We start from the raw sequence: 21,100 nt of genomic DNA, 5'->3' as shown, positions 1-21,100 counted from the left end.
CCCTGGAACATTACAGTGCATGATCCACCAGAAGTGAAAGCTGTTCTTGTTCCCATAATGCAGTGCAGTCCAACCAGGCGAGTGCACACCAGCACTAACGAACCCCACAGGCTCGGCACAAGAGAGAGAGGACACTGGGATTCCTCCTGGAGGTACGGTCGCCGCGGTCACAGCCAGTGACGTGCCAGAGCCAAGAAAAAGGAGGAGCCAGGAGCCTGTTCTCCAAAAGACCTGGAGACACAGAGAGAGAGAGGGAGAGAAGGATAGAGAGAGAGAGAGAGAGGGAGACAGAGAGAGAGAGCGATAGAGGGATAGAGGGTGGGAGAGGGGGGGGGGGGCTTTGAGAGGAAAAGCATGTTAAATGAAGGAATGATTTAATGTGAATGGATAGAAAATCCAACAGACAGTACAGAGGTGCCTATGTCCATACAGCAAGGACATTTGCTCACAAAGAATCATGACTGCATTTCCCAAAAGCATTGTTATATGTGATGACCATCTCCACTGAGAGAGAGAGAGCAAAATCATAGTGTGTCCATCATTTAACGTCGGCCGTGGCACCACGATGCGAAACGCAGCGTGTATTACTCTGCATTTGGATGGGTGTAACGATACCTGTGTCTAAGTGGGTTTCTCTTTGCTCTCAGTCGATACCGGTGTCTGAGTGTGTTTCTCCTTGCTCTCAGTTTGTCATCAGACATCAGCCCGGCGAGTGTGCCAAACTGCCCACTACCATCTGCTCCAGCATAAGGCTCGATCGCTTGATTACAGATATCTCCCTGTCTGTCTCCGGGCAGTTTCTATGCGTATGGAAAACCTGCGAGCCCACGGTGGCAGGAAAGAAAGGGACGTCATTGATTTGTCACTCCTATGGCACATTCCTCTCTCTCTCTCTCTCTCTCTCTCTCCCTTTCTCGCTCTCCCTCTCATCTCAGAACTCATTTTCATAATCTTATATTAGCCTTTGCATCGTGCTGACAGAGGCATTATATAAGAGCCTGTGTCTTCTTGAATGTATGTGTTCGAGAGAGAGAGAGAGAGAGAGAGAGAGGGAGAGAGAGAGAGAGAGGGAGGGAGAGAGAGAGAGAGAGAGAGAGAGAGAGAGAGAGAGAGAGAGAGAGAGAGAGAGAGAGAGAGAGAGAGAGAGAGAGAGAGACACTGTACAAGCCCGTAACATACTTCTCTCTCTGTATATTAGACATCTCTATGTTTTTTTGCTGTATTACTATTCCAGGCAGGTTTCGTGGGCGGTAGTGTTAGTGCTTGTTGCTGTGTTACACTGCTTAATAATTGATCAGTAGTGGATGGTTTCAGATCACAGCTCAATTTGATTTAAATTAAAAAGGGTGGTACATTTTACATTCACACTTGCAAGCCTTAGTGCTGAATTTGGATTTATTATTTGTTGGATTTTTTTTGCACACATCCAACGTTTTTGGTTTAGCTGTTCAGATTATGTTTGAAATGTTGCCAATGTGTGAACAATATCAGATTACTGTGTGAACTGCCCATGGTCCTGAACTGACCCGCACGGGCAAAAGAACAATAACAAAGATGTTGCACGTAGCGTGCCGTACGCAGTCGTACAGAAGTAAACATCGAGCCCACTGGAGTCAGAGTTTATGGTTTCATTTGTGAACTGATGTGCAGTGGTGGCCAGCACATTTGTGAGCAGATGACAGTTAGGCAGAGGATGAGGAGAAAGGAAACCGAATTTTGAATTATGGCTTTTTGTTGGCACAATGGCGGCTACTATGGAGGTGTGTGTGAACTACGTACCTCCATTGCAACAGTCTTCAAAAGATGTGATCTGTAACTTGTGATCTGTGCTGTTAAAAACAGAATAGGCCACATTTGCCTGCAGTCTGAATGTCGCCTTGGACTGAAGGAATGGGCCCATCTAGCATTCAACCAAAAGAGAGAGAGAGAGAGAGAGAGAGAGAGAGAGAGAGAGAGAGAGAGAGAGAGAGAAAGAGAGAAAGAGATAGATAGAGAGAGAGAGAAAGAGAGAAAGAGATAGATGGAGAGAGAGAGTAAGTGAGTGTGTGCAAATTCACAAAGAGTGTGTGTGTGTGCAAATTTGCATAACTTGAAAGTACTCCATCAAAAGATGATGTCATATAAACTGTGTATATTATGTTGCAAATCTAGGCATACCTGAGTTTATCATGTATAGGACAACATGTATCTGAACATGTACTGTATCAGAAACTATATCATTAAACGACCTGTTATATGAAGTGAGACCTGTGCCTTGCGAGTCCACTGTCAACAAATTCCCCCAAATTAGGCAGGATTCAGAGCGCAGGTCATGTTGTCACACCAAAGGTGAAGTTGTCACACCAAAGGTCAACCTGACAGGGCTCATATGCTGATTCCAGTACATATTTAAACCGATTACCTTGTGGAATTGAAATGACCATTGAGAGGATGAGGTCGCCTGGAGTGGCCGGACAAGCAGCTCTCATTTTCACCATCCGAGCCAGGATTAGTCGGTAATCCAAGGACAAGGGGTCTGAAGATGGTGGTAATTGTAATTAATCTCAAACACATTTGTCTCCCTGCAAAGCAATCTCACGTTGGGTGTCCCTCCCTCCCTATCACACAGTGGTGGTGTCCTTGTACACGACTCCTGCTTTAGTTGAATTACCCTCTAAATCTGTTTCTTCTCTGGTTAGGAGTAGGGTTTTCAGTATGTAGCCTTTACATAATAATGACACATGTGTATTTTAATTAGAGTAAAGGGTGTCTTTCTGTTTTTTCTGTTGATTATTTTTCAGAGATTATTTAGTGGTGATCTCAACCAACACTCTGATTTTCAGGCTGGTCATAAAATAGTGCTGCCAGATATCTGTTTTTCTCTGGTACAAGCAACCTGTGTAAACCGATACCTTGTGTTGTTAAATGACTGACCTACTGGTACATGTGGGTGTGAGATTCCGCATTGCGTTAAAATAGAGAATGGTCAGGCGCCGTCTGACGACGAGCAGGAAATTCATCAGGATTCAAAACAGGTCTAGGCTTCACGTGATGTCTTTAAATCATCCATCTTTGGGGAAAAACGAAAGGGGTGGTGGGTGGGTCGTTTTGTTTCTTTTCCCTTTCTCCTGTCGTACGTGTCATGAATACTATTTTTGGATGAAACGACTTTCACACTACTAGACGACAATAAACGAGTAAAGAAACGATTTTATTAACTTGACGTGACAGTCAATTTCAGAGCCGAAGCAATTTTGCCATAAATTATTGCCTCTCCTGTAAACATGTTTTGACGCGTACTGTAGCCGTTCACAAAGTGCACCCCTCTCCGTAGTTCTTTCATGGATTGGGTTACAGCGTCTCGGTTCAAAAATAGATTTTCTAATCCCTTCCGTGAACATGGCGTTGGCTAAAAATAGCCACGAAAGAATGGGAGGCGAGCCCGTGGCTTGCATCCTCCTCCTCGGTCACTGCCAGCCACGCGGGGATTCCCTGAAGGTCTCTGCGATGGAAACACTCTGTGGCACAGAGTTTGATTAATGTTCATGAGCACATATTTTGTACAAACCCAGCTATTTAGGTGGCCAGATGAATTAATTCGACATATATCGTTATCGTAATAGTCGTCCACCGAAACGTTAATATAACGTACTGGAGATATTTGCTGGCTGGTCTAATATCTCCTTACTGCCTTTTTCATACTTCCACATGAAGTCACGTATAGGCTCAGGCTGCAATATTTTCCTCGTTGGCACCCCTAAAATAGCCTTTACGAACACAATACCCAGTGTAGGGCCTAGCATGCTATTTCTCGTGGCGGTAAAATAAGCATTTTTAAATAAATCTTTGGATTTTTTTAAACCGTCCTTTCCGTTTGTTTATGGACGTATGCACTCGTATTCGTTTTATGTATATTAAGCCTTCACTGGTTAAGGAGAAAAGTTCTCAAACCTTTCATTTGTTAATCGATTCAACTTTGTAATTTTAATGAAGTTCACAGAATGACTTCCTTTCCTTTCTTTGTAGGCCTTCTCCACCCAATTCTTGAGCTCAATTAGTAAACCTAATAACATTTGTCAGATTTATATTATCAGTGCAAACTTATGTTTTTGTGTTGTGGTGTTTCTGATTCTCTGACCACCGAGGTTCCCACTGTTTCGATGCCAGTTGGTAAAAGGAGAATTTCCAGTTTCGATGCCAGTTGGTAAAAGGAAAATTCAATTCTAGGAAATTCCAAAGTCTATAATCCAAAGGAACTCTAGTGAAGATTCTCGACAATTTGAATGCAGTGAAATTCATGAGAAAGCAACGGCAGCTCATGCCATTTATTAAGATCATTACAGACATGTTTTAATAATTGAATCATTTTCAGTCAGTCCTTACCTTTCTCCCCTCTTTGGTAATAGTCTGTCGTTTCCCCTTGGCATCCTCTCTTACACGTTATTGTTCTCATTCTCACACAAAAGTCCTGCAAGTGAAGTCATTACTTTTGAATGAGGAGCCGGCCCCTTGAAAAGCTATGGGGTGTAACACAGTCTGTGTATCACTCTGCTTTACCTCATGTTTCATTCATCCATTCATTAATCCAATAATCTATTCATTTGTCTATCCATTCATTACTTCACCCACTCATCCATTAATCCATTCACTAATCCATTCATTCATTTATTCATAGTTCAGTTCAGCACTTTTAACACTCACCGGGGTCTTCCTGGGGAGCACCTATACAGTTGGACTATTCAAGAAAATGAGTATGCAATCAGCAGTAATTGGCAGGATTTTTTGGAATGGGAGACAGTAAAGTATAGGTCTGGAAAGATCCGGGGCATCTTGAAAATGGCAAGGTGGCTTTATTTGCTTCTGATTTTTTGTAATGCGTTTACTACAAACTACTTCTGAAAAAAGCTATGCTGCTTATTGTGCCTTCAATGACAAAGGAGAGTGCGATCAAGACTTAATTTCGACCAGAGATTTTCAGTGAGAGAAGCGTGAAGAAAAAATCAAATCTTTCTATATCAGGTCAAAACAGACTGCAGGCTGAGATAAAAATTGGTCTGCTAGCTTGCTGTGCTCTCACAATGGGCTCCTTGACCTTTTGACCTCCGGGTATTTATAGACCAGGTAAGGACTACAAGGACCATCCCAGGTGCCCTGTGCCATTCTCCAAGTGGTCTCAAAGACTACCTGTACAAATAGGTTCACTGCTCCAATTAAGTCGTTTCATCACAGAGATAAGAAAGCCAATGTTTCTATCAGGAGTAGTTTCTATTCAAGTTCGTGTAGAAGGCCAAATTGACCAAACTGCGGTTATGTGTTACACCAAAATAATATTTGTTGTAGCTCTGCGCTTGTTCAGCTGTTAAAACCTCAGTGTTTGTTTTGCAGGTTCTTTTTTCTTTTGCACAGAATGGATCACAATATCTTTGCACAGTTAATTTCTTTATTAAACATAATTGTATAAACATAAAGCTTCGTCATTTTAATATGCATTTTAATCATATTGTACAGATAATATACACCATTTTGTAAGTGAGGACAAATTAAAGGCCACATGTTAAAACTCACAACTAGTATTCAAACAGTGTTTTTTTTATTGCGCATATACGTTTACAGCCCATACATATATACATACAGGTTCATAATATACTCTATGACAACATCATATGCTCATTTAATTTTAGTTTTAAACTGGTATACATTGAATCACACAGATACTTCATCACCCTTTTTTTTAAGAAAAAAAAAAGCAAAAGAAATATCCCAGGTTAGGAACACAGGACAGAAGACACTATTGGAGATTTTGCTGATACCTGTTCAAAACACCGATTTTAATGTATGGTCTCTGCTCTTTTTTATTTCATTGTTTAATTAAATACGATACAAGTGATGGTTAATGAATAGATGCTGTAGCTGGACACACACTATGACAGTCACAGAGGCCTGTATGGAGCTGTGCCTTGGAGTCGGGGTTGGAGTCAGAGTTGGCCTGCTGATGGCGTTCACACTCATAGGGGATGGAGCACACTTGCACACTTCCTGTAGTTCCACAGTGTCACCTAGGACTACAAATCTCCTCATCAGGACATTAGTCATGGATGGCTCCCTCTTTCTCTCTCTTTTTTTTCTTACGCTCTCTCTCTCTCTCTCTCTCACACACACACAAACACACACACTCACTTTAATGCATAGAACAAGGACACAGATTACCTATTCTCCTTAGATTAAAACTAACCTTGTACTTATATAGTACTTATAGTAACTTGTACTTATAGTGTTATTTGTGTTATTTCTTTAATGAAGCTGTTTCTGAGTGAGTGTGACTCCAATGAGCCATGGGCTGTCTCTGCTGGAGTCTGGCAGGGAGAGAGGATGACCAGTAAACCTGTAGCTTTCCCCCAATAGCTTTGATTTCTATGAGTTGGGGTGATAATGTATTTGGTTTTGACACATGAAAATACACAATGATGAACTTGTGCTGCGTGAAAATATCCTCCCTGTGAACCAGAACTGGAACCACTCTGATATGATGACATCTTTCAGTACTTCTATCACTATAACTGGCTAAGCTAAAATGTCTGCTGGTGCACTGTGTTTTACACTAGGTGAACTCTGGGAGGGCTCAAAGCAGACACAACACAGTAAATCACCTCAAGCGTGGCAGTTTCTGTGGCACAGTCCAGACACATGCAAGTCAATGAGAATGGAGAGAGTCAATGGCATGTGAGACGTTGCATGGCAAATTCCCACAGATGTCCAACCCATCTCCAATACGTGCACATGAAGACAGTGACTGGTACGCACTTGAACAGTGGGAGTGGTGACATCAAAGCAAAGCACGCTCACAACCTTCAAAAGAGGATTTTTAAACACAGATTTTGGTACATATTTGACCTTAAAGATGTTTACTGTACAATCCTGGAAGACTTTGTTTAACATTCGTTAAGCGTTGCGTTCTTTGTCAGAGGAAATCCAGAGCATTTCATTTCCTCACCTCAGATTAGAAATCTGTCTTTCGTGTTTGGTAGAACCTGGTTCTAGACTATTTACCTACTGTACATGCGTATTCCCAGGTCAGTTTTTGTACTCAGTCTTAGTACTCAGTGAACAAATAGCTGAAAATGGATGAAATGCTTGTGACACAAAATGACCTGTAAGGCACTCATATAGGGGCTGTAGACACTGATACTTCAAGAGTCTGCTACTCTCTTCTGCGCAAACCTAACCACCAATGATACATGCAGTATTGCTTGCCATACTGATCTTTAAAACTATCCCTACATTACATCTGTTGGCTATAGTTGCTACTTGGTTATTTGAGTATTTATCTTGCAGTCAACCATCTTCTCTTTCTGAAATGAATATAAAAATATAATGCAGTGCATGGAGACAGGTGATACGTGCAATGAAACGATACATTAGCTTCTTCCCTCTTGACCTTGACACAGCAAATGGTTAAAGCATGACTGAACAGTATGAATAAATGCCACCTGAAATTAAACTGTTTTCAGTCATGTCATCATCATCAGAACAATTTTGTTCTCACGGTTTGAGATTCACCTCTTCTATCCTTTGGGTGCCCGATGGGTGAAAAACTGAGGCTGAATTGACTGAAACGTTTAGGATGCGTGGTATATTTGACCTATGATTACCTCTAAGACTTAAACTGTTCGGACACTTTTCGTGTTTAACTTTTGTCTCATACTTAATGTTGGGGCAGGTCTTTGCCAAACCTACACATAGTTTTCTCTGATCATTGGTTCTGTGAGCATCGTTTTGAAGGTGACTGACACGGTAACTGATTTGGTCCCATTATGGCAACCATCTGGCAGGGCAGCAAACTCCCCCCTGACATATGTCTAGGTGACGGCCCTGCAGCCTGTTACCCCAGCACTCTCCTGGCCTCTTTTGCACCCAAACACGGCTGCTCCTGCTCTGGCACACCTGTACGCTCACCCGACCTATCTATCTCCACCAGCAGTTTGCTCCCAATCCCCCTCTCACCAGTACATTGGGGAAAGAGTTGGGAGGGGTGGGGAGATGACCTACTGGGACTTGTGTGGATCAAGGTGTGAAATTGAGGACGGCACCACCCCCACCAAAAATCAGTAGGGGTGCAGGGACCCAGGGGTGCGCTTGCAATGAGACCACCTGCCTACTCCTCTACAACTGGGTCAGCTAGCTAGCTGGTGGAGAGGCAGCATCGCTTCACAGCCGGGCTAATCCGATTTCTCGCCGTTTAAATTTAAACCCTCACGAATGTTTCTGAAGATAGCGGGTGCCTTAAGCTTGGAGAACGGCTCCGTCGGTCGGAAACACCTAAGGCTCTTCAGATGGGTTCAGATACCTGTGAAGTACGCCCAGCAGGAGAGCTAGGCAGGTCTTAAGGGGCCTTTTTGTTCTGCTTTAAAAACAATGTGCCGACTCTACTTTTATTTTGCCTCTTTTTTTTTTCCCCTGCATGTTAAAGAAACACTAAGTGGGACACGTCTGACAAGTGTTGCACACGTGTCGTCAGAGCCCCTTACCTACGACAGCTCTGCGTGTTACAGGCTCCAGACTGAAACGCTGAATGTTTTCTTATCCGTTCCCGTCCACACAGCAAGTGAGACGCTGAGGAGATGACATGCACCAGAACTGTAATAGCTTGCTCATTGCTGCATAGCTGATTACGTACATTCAGGGTGAATATAGCTTATGGATAGATACAGCTGTAAATGCTAAACAGTGATGTTCAATTGTGTGACATTTCTTGAACGCCGTCAAGTCATTTCAGCAACATCAGTGGTGTGCAGCAGACAATAGGGTTAAGATGAGGAATGGCGCAAGCAGTAGGGTACGGGCTTGAACGCCCACGGGGACACGGGTTCGATTTCGCCCCGTTGTCATTTCCCGATCACACTCCCAACCTCTTCTCTCCATCTCATTTCCTGTCCAAAAACCTTTACTGTTCTATCCAATAAAGGCAAAAAAGTACCCCCCCCCCCCCCCCCCCCAAAAAAATAAAAAATGTAAGATGAGGAAGGAGTGCAACATGAAGAAATGGTGGCCATGACAAACACTGAGTTGTAAGCTTGGAGTAGCTGTTGGTTAGCTAGGTCTCGAGGAAAGTAGCTGAAGAGATTATTATTGTTTCAGTTCCTCAGTTGATGTAATTCTCATTTTTTAGTCTCAGTTTATTGTAACCAACTATCATAAACACACTTTCACACACACATACATACTCTTTTGCACAAATACGCACACACGCACACACACATACACACACACACACACTGAACGATGTGATTGCTCTTCCTTATATATTCCTGCATATTAGTGCACTACTACCAGGCCCTATACTCACATTCTTCACACCTACGTATACAGCCGTTTACTTCCTCATTCTTACTGCTGTCAGAATCCCATCAGAAGACCAGCTGACAAATGAAATGATGAAACTGATAACCAATCAAAAGATTTATTTATCAAAAATAGATCATTAATGAAAAGAAGAAATGTCCCAACTCAATGGCAATAATTAAAAAATTAATTAAAACAAAGAATCAAAGAACAACAATAAAATGAAACAAATGCATCACGCTTCCACAAGGAAGACCTCAGAATCAGTGATGATGAGGGTTTGAAATGGCGGTTTGGCGCAATTGTACTATTGCTTCAATGCTTTGCCTGTCAACTTTTCCTCTATGCTCACATGGTCATGAGTTGTGCAAGTCAGTGATAGACAGGGTCAGTGATGTTGACATGACCAGGACATTAAGGCCTGGTTCAGCAAATAAGGATTTGACTTCAGTCCTAGTGTCGGCCAAACCAGGGACCAGGAAACCAGTGCCTTTTTACTTTTGAACAGGAAGGCTGTTTTGGGGCAGTTCTTTCGTGAGGATCTTGAACTGAATTGTTCTAGTAAAGTACTTCAACTCAGATTTTTTTTTTTTTTTTTTTTAATCTTCGTAAATTCTGCCACTTGTTTTCAATCTGTCATCTAGATGTGATTCAGCTCCGGTAAAGTAAAAGGGTCACAAGTTTCCTGAACCAGAAGAGGTTTCCCAAACGTTATTGCAACTTCCCTCATAAATGTATATAAAAAATAACACACACAGTATGCACGGGCCTCTGGATGTCACTGAAACGATATAGTCTCACTGAAATATATCTATATGATATTCACTTTATGAAAAAATAAATAAACTTTTCTTTTTCATCTGGGGTATTGGTGTCTTCACCTACGCCTTCAACCTATTCTGTCTCTCTCTGCGCAGAAGTCAACAGAATTTTTGAGAAAACATATTGCATATGAAAAGCACTGACTCTTACCAACCAATCAGAAATCATACAGACATCATCCTATAGTACCTCATACTCACAGTAAGGATATGCATCATGAACATCATCAGCGTTGTGAGACATGCTTACACTCTGCTCAGACCAGTGCTTCTTTTTCGAAAGGGGATAAGCTCATACACACAAAGATAACAATGAGAGCTGACAGTCCAGGCATTATGGCACAAATACCAGACAATCAGGGACAATGCAATTTGGGGGGGGGGGGGGGGGGGGGCAGTGAAAGAGTCGGACAGGTTGCTAGTTTGGACATCAGAAGCTGTCTGAAGAAGTCATTTAGCTGTTTTTTCCTTCTTTTTCCTTCCTTCCCTTCTCCCCTTTTCCACCCTGTGTATATTTCTTATTTTTTAAAGCATTCTTTCCAGGTGTTGAAGCTCTTTCTAGAACAATGATGAACATGAGTGGACACTGAGGTAGATGTCTTTGACAACAGATACAGCAATCTGATCCAAATTGTAATATGACACACAAACACACACACACACACACACACACACACACAATCCGACAATCACAGTTATCGAAGAAACATCATATCCTCTCTCAGGTCGAGAGCCTGTAGCAAACTCGTATTTAATCTGTGTGTTCCTGCACCAGCGTTCAACTGAGACTGAATAGGGGACCGGAGGAGAAGAAAGGGCGAGGTTAAAACAGGAAGCCATTTTACTAGTCATCACATACTCCCTTCATAAATGCTAATTCTCTTCAAAAGAAGCAGGGGAAATCATAAAAAGGGAATAATATCATTCATTTGCAAAATAAATGCTATACATTTTAAAAAGAATATAGCATTTAAACCAATTCCCATTTATACAAAACATACATGACACTTTAAAAAAATAGAGATTTAACTGCATGAACCTGTCCAAGGTCAAACAAAGACAAATTATTGGTTTAATGATGATATCAATTAACTCAGTGCTTGTTCCCAGAATTTTGACTACTGGTGCCAAAGCAGTTGACATAGAATGAAAAGCATATCACTTTTTGTTAACAATGTTGACATGCTCTGTTTTTCAAGCATGCAGTAATATGATTTGGTATAGCAGGTTATGCAATGTATACACACTCACATAATCTTGATTTGTACCTAGAGTTTCACACACACACTCTCACCTGCTTCACCTCTGCAAGAGGAGCATTTGTCCCGTCCCCCCCCCCCCCAAGACAAAGTGATGAATGCATTAATGGTTTCATAATCGTTATATATAATGTATGTGTGTGATGAGATTGTGATTCAAGTAACATCCTCATTACCTCTGTTCCAAGCCTTCGCTGTGCTTGTTTGTGTTTTTCTCCCATTCATCGTCTGCTGTCCTGTCCTGGATATCGCCGGATGATTTAGAAAAAAAAAGTCTCTTGTGTAGAGAGTCACCTCTGTCCTGATTGGCCGGCTCTTGCCTCGTTCAGGTGTCGGTGGAGCTCGTGATCGACTTCTTCTCAGCAGAAGTTTCCGGAAGGTCTCTTTGTCCGTGAGTCCTTGAGCGAAGTCTAAGACAGCGAGGTGTGCATAGACCTCTGAGTGTTCACCTTTTTGCGTGTGTGTGTGTGTGTGTGTGTGTGTGTGTGTGTGTGTGTGTGTGTGTGTGTGTGTGTGTGTGTGTGCCTGTGTGTGTGTGTGTGTGTGTTTTTGCAGCACACGGAGTGCGACGATGGTTAAATTACACTCCCCGATTCCTGCATGGGTGTGTGTGTGTGTGAGAGAGTGAGAGAGAGAAACAGAGAGAGTAAGATGGAAAGGGTTCACTCCTGCAGTGAAGAGGCGACAGGAAAGGCAAGAGCTGTTGTTCGAGTGCGTCTCCATCCCCCTGCAAACCAAAAGAGAACAGAGCTGTAGTCCAGACTGGTTAATGTGCTAAGTGAGCATCAATGAGGCCTCAGCTTACAGTCATTCTCACTTTGGCTCTACCACCATTCGGTGCCAAAGGCAACACTGTCGCTAACGAGCACAGGAATACACAGTGCAATATTACACTGGGTACAGTTCACATTGTATTTGTCAATAGCTATGATAGCATGAAGGTGTGGTATTTTAACAATGCTCATGTCTCATGAGGGCGACAGTGGTACAGGAGGGAGAAAAGGGTCTAGTAATCAAAAGGTTGCTAGTTCAATTCCCTGTCGTAGCGTCCTTGAGCAAGACACTGAACCCCTAATTGCTCCTGATGTGCAGTGTGCCATCAGTGTAAAATGTGTATACATCCTTGTAAGTCGCTTTTGATAAAAGCGTCTGCTAAATGAAATGAAGTTATTTTTTAACCAAATGCCCCCGAGTATTCCAAAGATTTGGCCTGTAGTTTCTACTATACATGACATGCATGCAGGGATGGATTAACGAACGGGTTTACCTGGCCCAGGCCCAGGGGCCCATGAGCTCAGGGGGCCCCTAAGCAAGAGCCTCTGCGTAAAGTCACTGTTATTTAGCTTTTATTTGTGGTTGAAAAAGGTGTATTTTGTTCATTTGCTAATGGCTTTAATTGAGTGTATCTGTGCTGTGTTGGAAAATGTGCATGTGCGCCAGGGGCGTATTTATAGACAATGCAGCCTGCGCAGAATGTTCGTAGACACGTAGCTTTAGCATGTCCAGGCCCAGGGGCCTGTGGTTTCTTAATCCGTCCATGCATGCATGGACTGATATATCTCCCCTTGACACTTCCCTTCCATCTCTTCCATCTTTACACAGGTTTAGGGCACTTTCTGAATCTTGTCAAAGGCAATGCTTTCGAAGACGGTCTGCTTTCGAAGCAAAACGTCTCTGTGTTTTTTAAATCACCAAAACCGGCTCATTCAAGAGCATAAACCTCTGCTTTACTTGTAAGCAAACATGCTCATCGCCAGGACATGCAATACCAAAAGTCCATAATAATCAGATGAGGAAAATGCCCTGTCACACTGCTTCGTACTGGACTAAAAAGTGCAATATGTCTTTTTATTGAATATGCTTCAAGACTCACAATAAGTCAATTCAAAACATATAGTCTCTGTAGGCTAGACTTGCATGTGATCCATGCTAACGGGCGGGTCTATCAACATTCATAGGTGGGAGTCATGCTCAGGCACACAGTTACTGGGCGGAAAAGATTAAAGAAACATTCTCTCTTATGACCCTCCATGAATACTTCCTTCTAATACCAAGTACATTTTACAGTAATTAGGTAAAGTACGGCACAGGGACGTGCACAGGAGTTTTGAAGGGCAGTTGCTCTGCCCTGGAAAAAAGGGGCAACACGTTCATTTTTGTCACCGCCGCTGCCACGCCCCCGTCATCTGATCGCAAATGTTGCCAATATTATTTTAAACTCTCACTTACCGCCGCTGCCACGCCCCTGTCATCTGATCGCAAATTTTGCCAATTTTATTTTAAACTCTCACTAACCGTTGCTGCCACGCCCCCATCCCCTGATCGCAAATATATATATTTCATTCGGAGGGGCAACTTAAGTTGAGGAGGGCAAACGGGAAGTTGCCCGAGCAACCTTAGCCCCCTCCTGTGCACGTCCCTGATAGTACTGCATTCCAAAACTAGAGGAGTGCACTCGTGATCACTAACAAGTTTCACTGAAGAATGATGCATTTTGGAACCAAATCTTTTTTGAGCAATCAGCAAACTCAGCAGTGCCGTTGAGAATGCCATGATCAAATCCCCTGCATTAACCTCTAAACAGAAACAATCATTCATTTAGCATTCAATAGCTGGTGGATGATGATGATATAATGATATAAATGTACAGACGTTAGCAAAATGACAGCATTACAAATGGCATCTCATCTATTTTTTCACCACGTTTTTATGGGTGCAAACAAGCGTTTACGTTTTACGACAACCAACCGATTCATCAACTGCCCTTATCTGCCTAGTGGTCTTTTAATTAATCGTTGACGGCCTGCCTGCAAATCTAAGCAGCTTGTTATTCAGCGCTAGCTGCTGGCTGCTAGCTGCTGGCTGCTAGCTGCTGGCTGCTGGTTGGGAACAGATGGGGGGGGTCGGTGGTGGTGGTGCTTGTTTTGGGGGTGGGTGGTGAGGTGGGGGGGATGGGGGGATGGGGTGGCTGCTGCTGCTAGGCTGAGGAGCAGATCTCTCGAGCTCAGTGTAACTCTGACACCAAACCGTCACAAGGAATTATCCACAGCGAGCGCTCCGCCAACGTCACATCTCCCCGCCGCCGCACTGTGCCACGCTGCTCAGGCGACAGCAGGAAGTTGCTTTTGCTCTCGATCGTTCCCTCTTCACTCAGAGCGGATGCGCCTTTCACGAAAAGCTCTTCTTCTTCTGTCTCAGAGCCGAGGCTTTTCGTTTATGCAGAGCTGTACATGTCCTCGAGCAGAATGTCTATATCCTGTCAGTCTTTCAGATATGTGTGTGTGTGTGTGTGTGTGTGTGTGTGTGTGTGTGTGTGTGTGTGTGTGTGTGTGTGTGTGTGTGTGTGTGTGTGTGTGTGTGTGTGTGTGTGTGTGTGTGTGTGTGTGTGTGAGTGAGTGTGTGTCTGTGTATGTGTGTCTGTGTGTGTCTGTGTGTGTGTGTGAACATTGTGTGCTTGTGTGTACAGAATGAAATGACAGCCTCAGTAAGAAGCATCGACTGAAGATAAAAATCCCCATTTATATTTAAAAGAAGCCATTTCTATATAGGTATGGCTTCGGTATGCATTATTTAACCACTCTATAAAATGCAGGCATGTTATTTGACCACAACATAGAGTTATTTTTACCACCATTTTCCTTTCCTGAATTCAAGAACATTCTCAGATCTGCTCTCCCCCTGCTGAATGCAGCCTGCAACCTATTGTTCATTTCCATTTTGCTTCTCAACAGCTCTCCCGCCTCTTTCCCCTCCCTCGCACACACAGACACACACACACAACACACACACACACACACACACACACACACACACACACACACACACACACACACACACACACACACACACACACACACACACACACACACACACTCACACACACACACACACACACACACACACACACACAAACAGTGCTCCAGGCCATCTCTGCAGTGCAATTCCACTGCTGTCTGTCTCCTCAATGCCTTCTTTTTTGACCACTCACACAGACCCAGACACAAAACAAACACACACACAACACTGACAGGCACTACACACACCCACACAAACACACACACACACACACACACACACACACACACACACACACACACACACACACACACATTCCCTATTTGTCTCCCATTCTCTTTCATTCTGTTTTTCCCTTCCCTCCCTGTCCATCGCCAGTTCTCTTTATCTCTCTTCATCGCCGCCATGTTTTCCACTTCAATGCTGTAATTCAGCACTGGTGGATCAGACCTGCTGCTAGCCTCCATCAACGCAGCAAAACACAGACACTATGTAGAACAGCAAACTGGCAGACAAGCTAAGGTGGTCGCCCCAAACTAAAATAACGATAATTTATTAGATAATAAATCTTTAAATAGCTGAGAGTAGGGCAAAAAGACAAGCTTACTCTTACGTTCCGACCAATCTCTGTAATCATTGCTCTGAATTCAGCTCGAGTTTATTTCCATATTGATCACCAGCAGGGCCAAGGGCCAGCGGCGACGTAACACAATCCGACACACCATAAACGACAATGACATTATGTGCCCTGTGTTTGTTTTCACTAGGTTGCTATGGTACCGACTTTGGTCTTCAAAAAGGAAGAAGAAGGGGAGGGGGGTTGAAGGGTGGGAGTGGAAGAAACCCCCACGGGGTAGGGAAGTATGATCAGGGTCAGGGGGAGGTTGTAAAGGGGTTAGGGGTTCCAGAGCCCGTCGAGAGAGAATGAGGGGTTTTCCTGGTGAGGCAAGTGGGGCTGGCTGGTAAGGGGTGAGAAGCGGAAGGTAATTCATCACGCAGAAGTACCATAAGACCTTGGATTAGAAAAGGAATCAGCATATCCCACCCGCTTTAAATAACCTGACCTTTGCACAAAGTGAATATGCCAGTGACAAGGAGGCAGTGCTCCATGCCGAGAACTGGGGTGGGGAGGGGGGGGGGGGGGTCGGTAGGGGGTTACCACAGAGCACATAGAGGGGGACTGGCCGATGCAAGCTGGCGGGGGCTGGAAGGGTGGGACATAGTGACAAAGTGCTCACATATTTCCCTGTGCACCTGTGTGATGCTTGCTCCAGTTACCATCAACTAATTTAAGCACAACTGCTGAAGCCCTACTTTGGCATAATCATCAGCAAAACTGGACCTGGATGGATGGATCTAAATAAATGCATTGCGTAAAACAATCAGGCAATCTATTCACCGTGGCAAGTCATGTTGTAGCTAAATTATATATATAGAGATAATATAGATATCCATATTATAGCTAGATTATATATATATAGTCACACATGCACCATTTGATGACATATTTAGCTTTACAGTGATGCTTACGGACATAAGGCCTAAAAACAAACATTTAATTGAGAGGGCAAACAATGCAGAATGTGAGCCAGCTGATCATCGCTTAAATAGCCTAGGTTAGGCTACATCTTTTTTTAATGCTGTCTCTAATAATTTAATGCTGATTTTATAGCCTGTTGGTTAGTTCAACGTGTCTGAATTTAAAGTTATAGCCAAATATTTTGCTACATAATATCGATATATATATATATATATATATATATATATATATATATATATATATATATATATACATATATATATAGTATAGTCAGATTAGAAATGTTTCACACAAGATTTGCGGGTAATTTGTCCCTTCCATAAGTTTATCATACTGAAAGAGAAAAACACTGTTTGATGTGCATGCCCGATGTGTGTGGCTCTAGCCTAGGTATTTTTAAACAAGCCAGCACGAGCTTCAAACTGATACCATGCAGCTCTACTGGGTGCCTTTCGAGGATCATGCAGGGATACGTGTGGTCCATTATCTGGCATTCATTCATCGTATGTAACACCTCAGGGGGGTTCCAATATGCTTCTGTTGTTATGCGTCAAACAATTGCAAGCATGTGCTAGGGGCAGAATCACAGACAATCCCTCTGATCAATGAGTCAGCAGGGATTCCTATGACGCTGTGTGTTTAGTTGGTTGCTTGTTTGTTTGTTTCATGCATCAATAGGATGCACAGCCTTGAAATTGATTATCATGTCAATTCCATAAATCTATGGAAAGACGCAGAGGAAGTAGGGGCGGGGCCCGTCTCTGGAACAGACCCGTCGCTGCCCAAAGTGAGTTGGCAACAACCGCCATCTTGGACAGGTTCTTCCACTAAGCTTCTTCCTGTTTCAGCACGGTGTCGAAACAAAACAGCCGGAGAGTCAAATGTTTTAACCAACAGGCTATAAAATCAAAGTCGAAAGAAATTACAGCATTAAAAAACACTGTAGCCTAACCTAGGCTATTAAGGAGATGATCTGCTGGCTCATATTCTGCATCGTTTGCCCTCTCAGTTAAATGTCTGTTTTTAGGCCTTATGCCCGTAAGCAGCACTGTAAAGGTAGATATGTCATCAAATGGCGAATGTGTGACTCAGATCTACCTTGACTCTCATCAGACAGCGACAACCTCGCCCATGACTGAGAGCGAGAGACTGAGGGATGCTTTCGCTGACTGGCAGTGACCCTTTGCTGTCGACTGCAAACTCCTCTTAACCATTGAGCGGTATGGTCACAAATATGCAATTAGAATCTTGTTAAATGGAAGTCCATGTGAATTCTAGATCTTCATGGTATGATTCTGGAATGCCTTCCACAAATAACCTCACTCCTCTAAACAGGCGTAACCAAACCCTTGCCATCTCATTTCATGTTGTTCCATGAAAGTGTATGTACACTGAGCACAATCAGTAGCCTTATGTGAACTTTGCATTGTGCATTTGGAAGGGAACATTAATTTTCTTGGTAAAGAAAATTCTCTGTAGGTCATAATTTCATAACATACCAGCAAGGCAAAATGCGCCATCTAGAGGGACATTGCTATACTGCATACATTTCCACATGTTTTTGTAATTTTTTATGAGGGCTGTTATTAAACATTTGGTCCGTGTAAGTACTGAAATGCAGAGACTATTTAGCCAAAGCCCACAGATGCCTTTGTTATTCTGTTATAAAAAGCAGGCCTGAATTACCGCATGGACCACAGGCCCAGAGGCCCTTTATACCCACACCAAGCCCCACTGCTCCAGACTTGACCCTTGAGAGAGAGCCTAAAAGGCCTACAGGCTATAGCATTACACAAAGAGTAATGGGTCCCCAGCCTGAATGCAAGTCGTCTAAAGCTAGTCTGATCATAGACGTGTGCATCATAGACATGTACTGCTTTAAATGTATGTTTTGCACCATATGTAAGCTCTATGTGTGCTTGAATGTCTAGTGTGTGTGTGTGTGTGTGTGTGTGTGTGTGTGTGTGTGTGTGTGGGTGGGTGTGTCAGTGGCAGGGGCACTGTTAGACCCTCCCCAGCAAGATTTTTGGGCCTTCCTCCAAACAGCGGCCGAGGAATCATGCTCACCTTTCATACCCTTATAGCACCCATGGTCAGTGAGTACTGTGTGTGACAATGTTACATGTTAATGTATATCTAAACAATCGTACCAAGTCATACTCCTTGTAGGCTTACATGTCTTGTGGTTGGTGAATGAAGGAATGCAGTGTCTGATTCAGACTCTAAGGGTGTCTGAGGGCCTCTGGCAGTGATCTTTTTACCTATAAAAGTCTGGTAAATTAACGTGTTATAGCCTCAGTTGTGTTGTGGTTATACCTAAATATCCCTTTAAGGACATTTTCATTTAATTCATTTGAGATTGTATATGTTGTTGATGCAGTAATTTAAAATGCCTGAAAATTTAACTGAGAAAAAAAAATCTCATTCATATTTTCATTTTCTTTTTACAAATAGTAAATAAAACAAATGTAATTGTGTTGTGAAAGGTCAGGCTGGGTCAAAAGAAAATGTAATATGGAGTCTTTCTGCCCAGGGGCCCTTGATTTCATAATCTGTCCATGGTGTAAAGTAAATTAGATCAATACATTTTAGTGTGCCAAGACCATTACCAATAAATACTAATCCCTCCCCATTCATTGTTTTTATGCTCATTGGCTGTATTGTAGTAACATGCAATAATAATTAGTAAGCTGCCATAATTCTATTTATTTAATTTTGTGTCTGGTACACCACGCCATATTTTCTCACTCACACTATGTGGTTCATTGTATCTTTACTGTTTCAATACATGCAGCCAGCAAAAACCTGTTTAACCCTGTTCTATCAACTGAGTAGAGACAGCCATCTAGCGTCGAGAAAACGAAATTGTTCACTGTTGTTTTTACCAAGGTGAGAGGGAGCTACTGTCACGACTTCAGAATAACCAGGAGCTATGCATATGTTTGTTGTATTATATTTTCAGTCGTGCCATAATATAATTAGCTAATTAATTTGCTGTTTAGGGTGTTGAGAGGGAAACAACGTACCTTGCAGTGTTACAGGATATTCTTCAGTGGTTTTGGGGGAAATAATCCACAATACCACAGGTGAAAAACAGGATTTCAGCATTTTCACGGTTTCTCTCTTTCAGTTCCACGGTCAGGCGTGTGTGTGCAGTGCTCTCCCCTGCAGTATCTGTTCACAGCGCTGTTCACTGGCAGGTACTGCCTCTCTTAATCCAACCATGTGGAAGCTGGGCTTGCCCTCCTCACGACTCAGTGCATTTCGGCAGTATTATTCCACTTCCAGAACTCACAATGTTTTTGAAGGTGAGGTGTTGTCCTTTTCACGTATTGGCAGTTGTGGTTTCATCATCCGAACCACATGTCTGGGTGCAGGGAAACCAAAATGCCCTCTTCGGCAAGGGAACCGTAATTTGTACCATGTCAGTTTTTTTCTTCGTTAAATGTGATTCTAAATAAATCATTATTATTTAGTGAGACCTATACTATAGTATTGTACATGATTGCAGATGATCAAGGACTATGAGTAGTCTATGCCAAGCCTAGAACACAGAGGCAGAGCAGACGCAATGTAGCTGCCAAAAAACAAAAACTGTCTTGTAATTTGATGAAGCCTGTTTACATTATCTTTAGTCGGTGTCGTGAAGCAGCATAATCGAAAGCAATAATCAAGCACAACAATGAAGACCTTCCTTCACATAGCCTAACTTAAGGCACCAAAATGTCTTGTCGATGCCAAAGGAAACAGAACAGTCTGGAAGGTTGCTATAGAAACACCTTTGTGTCTGATATTTGCGATTTCCCCTTTGTACCATTCGGTGGCGCACTTGGACTCTAAATATCGCCGTGTCGAAGAAAAAAACAGGGCGCACATTCTATCAAGTTTTTTTTTCCTGTCTGTCTTTCACATGCATTTTATGCATACAGGCCGATGCATTCTTCCTTTAAACATGGGTTTTTGCCAAGTCGTAGCTAATAGAAATAGATTTATTTGCTTGTACCTGGGACCAGCTCAATGTCACACCAATAGGATGTCAATAAATGTAGAGCCATCGCCCAATAATGTATGTAAACGATATGATATCTCGGCGACAGACCATAACTAAACCAAACAGATTGCATGTCGTCCATGGAATAAATCAGTGCTGAATGCCAACAACTAAATTTGGAGGACGATTACAGTTGCTGTTGCATGTTTGCTTGTTGACTGCTGATCATGTTTTGGTGACAGCTGCATTTTGATGGGGATACGCGTTGCCCAAAGGGCACACAGTAGTCACCGTGTTCCAAAATGAAAGACAATGGCATAGATGCTTCCAATTCAGTTAATCTAATATAATGATGAGGCCAAAAACAGTTGCAGTC

This window comes from Sprattus sprattus (assembly GCF_963457725.1).
Source record: "Sprattus sprattus genome assembly, chromosome: 14".
NCBI classification, from domain to species: Eukaryota; Metazoa; Chordata; class Actinopteri; order Clupeiformes; family Clupeidae; genus Sprattus; species Sprattus sprattus.
The sequence above is the reverse complement of the archived record's forward strand: the minus strand, read 5'-3'. Positions refer to the sequence as shown.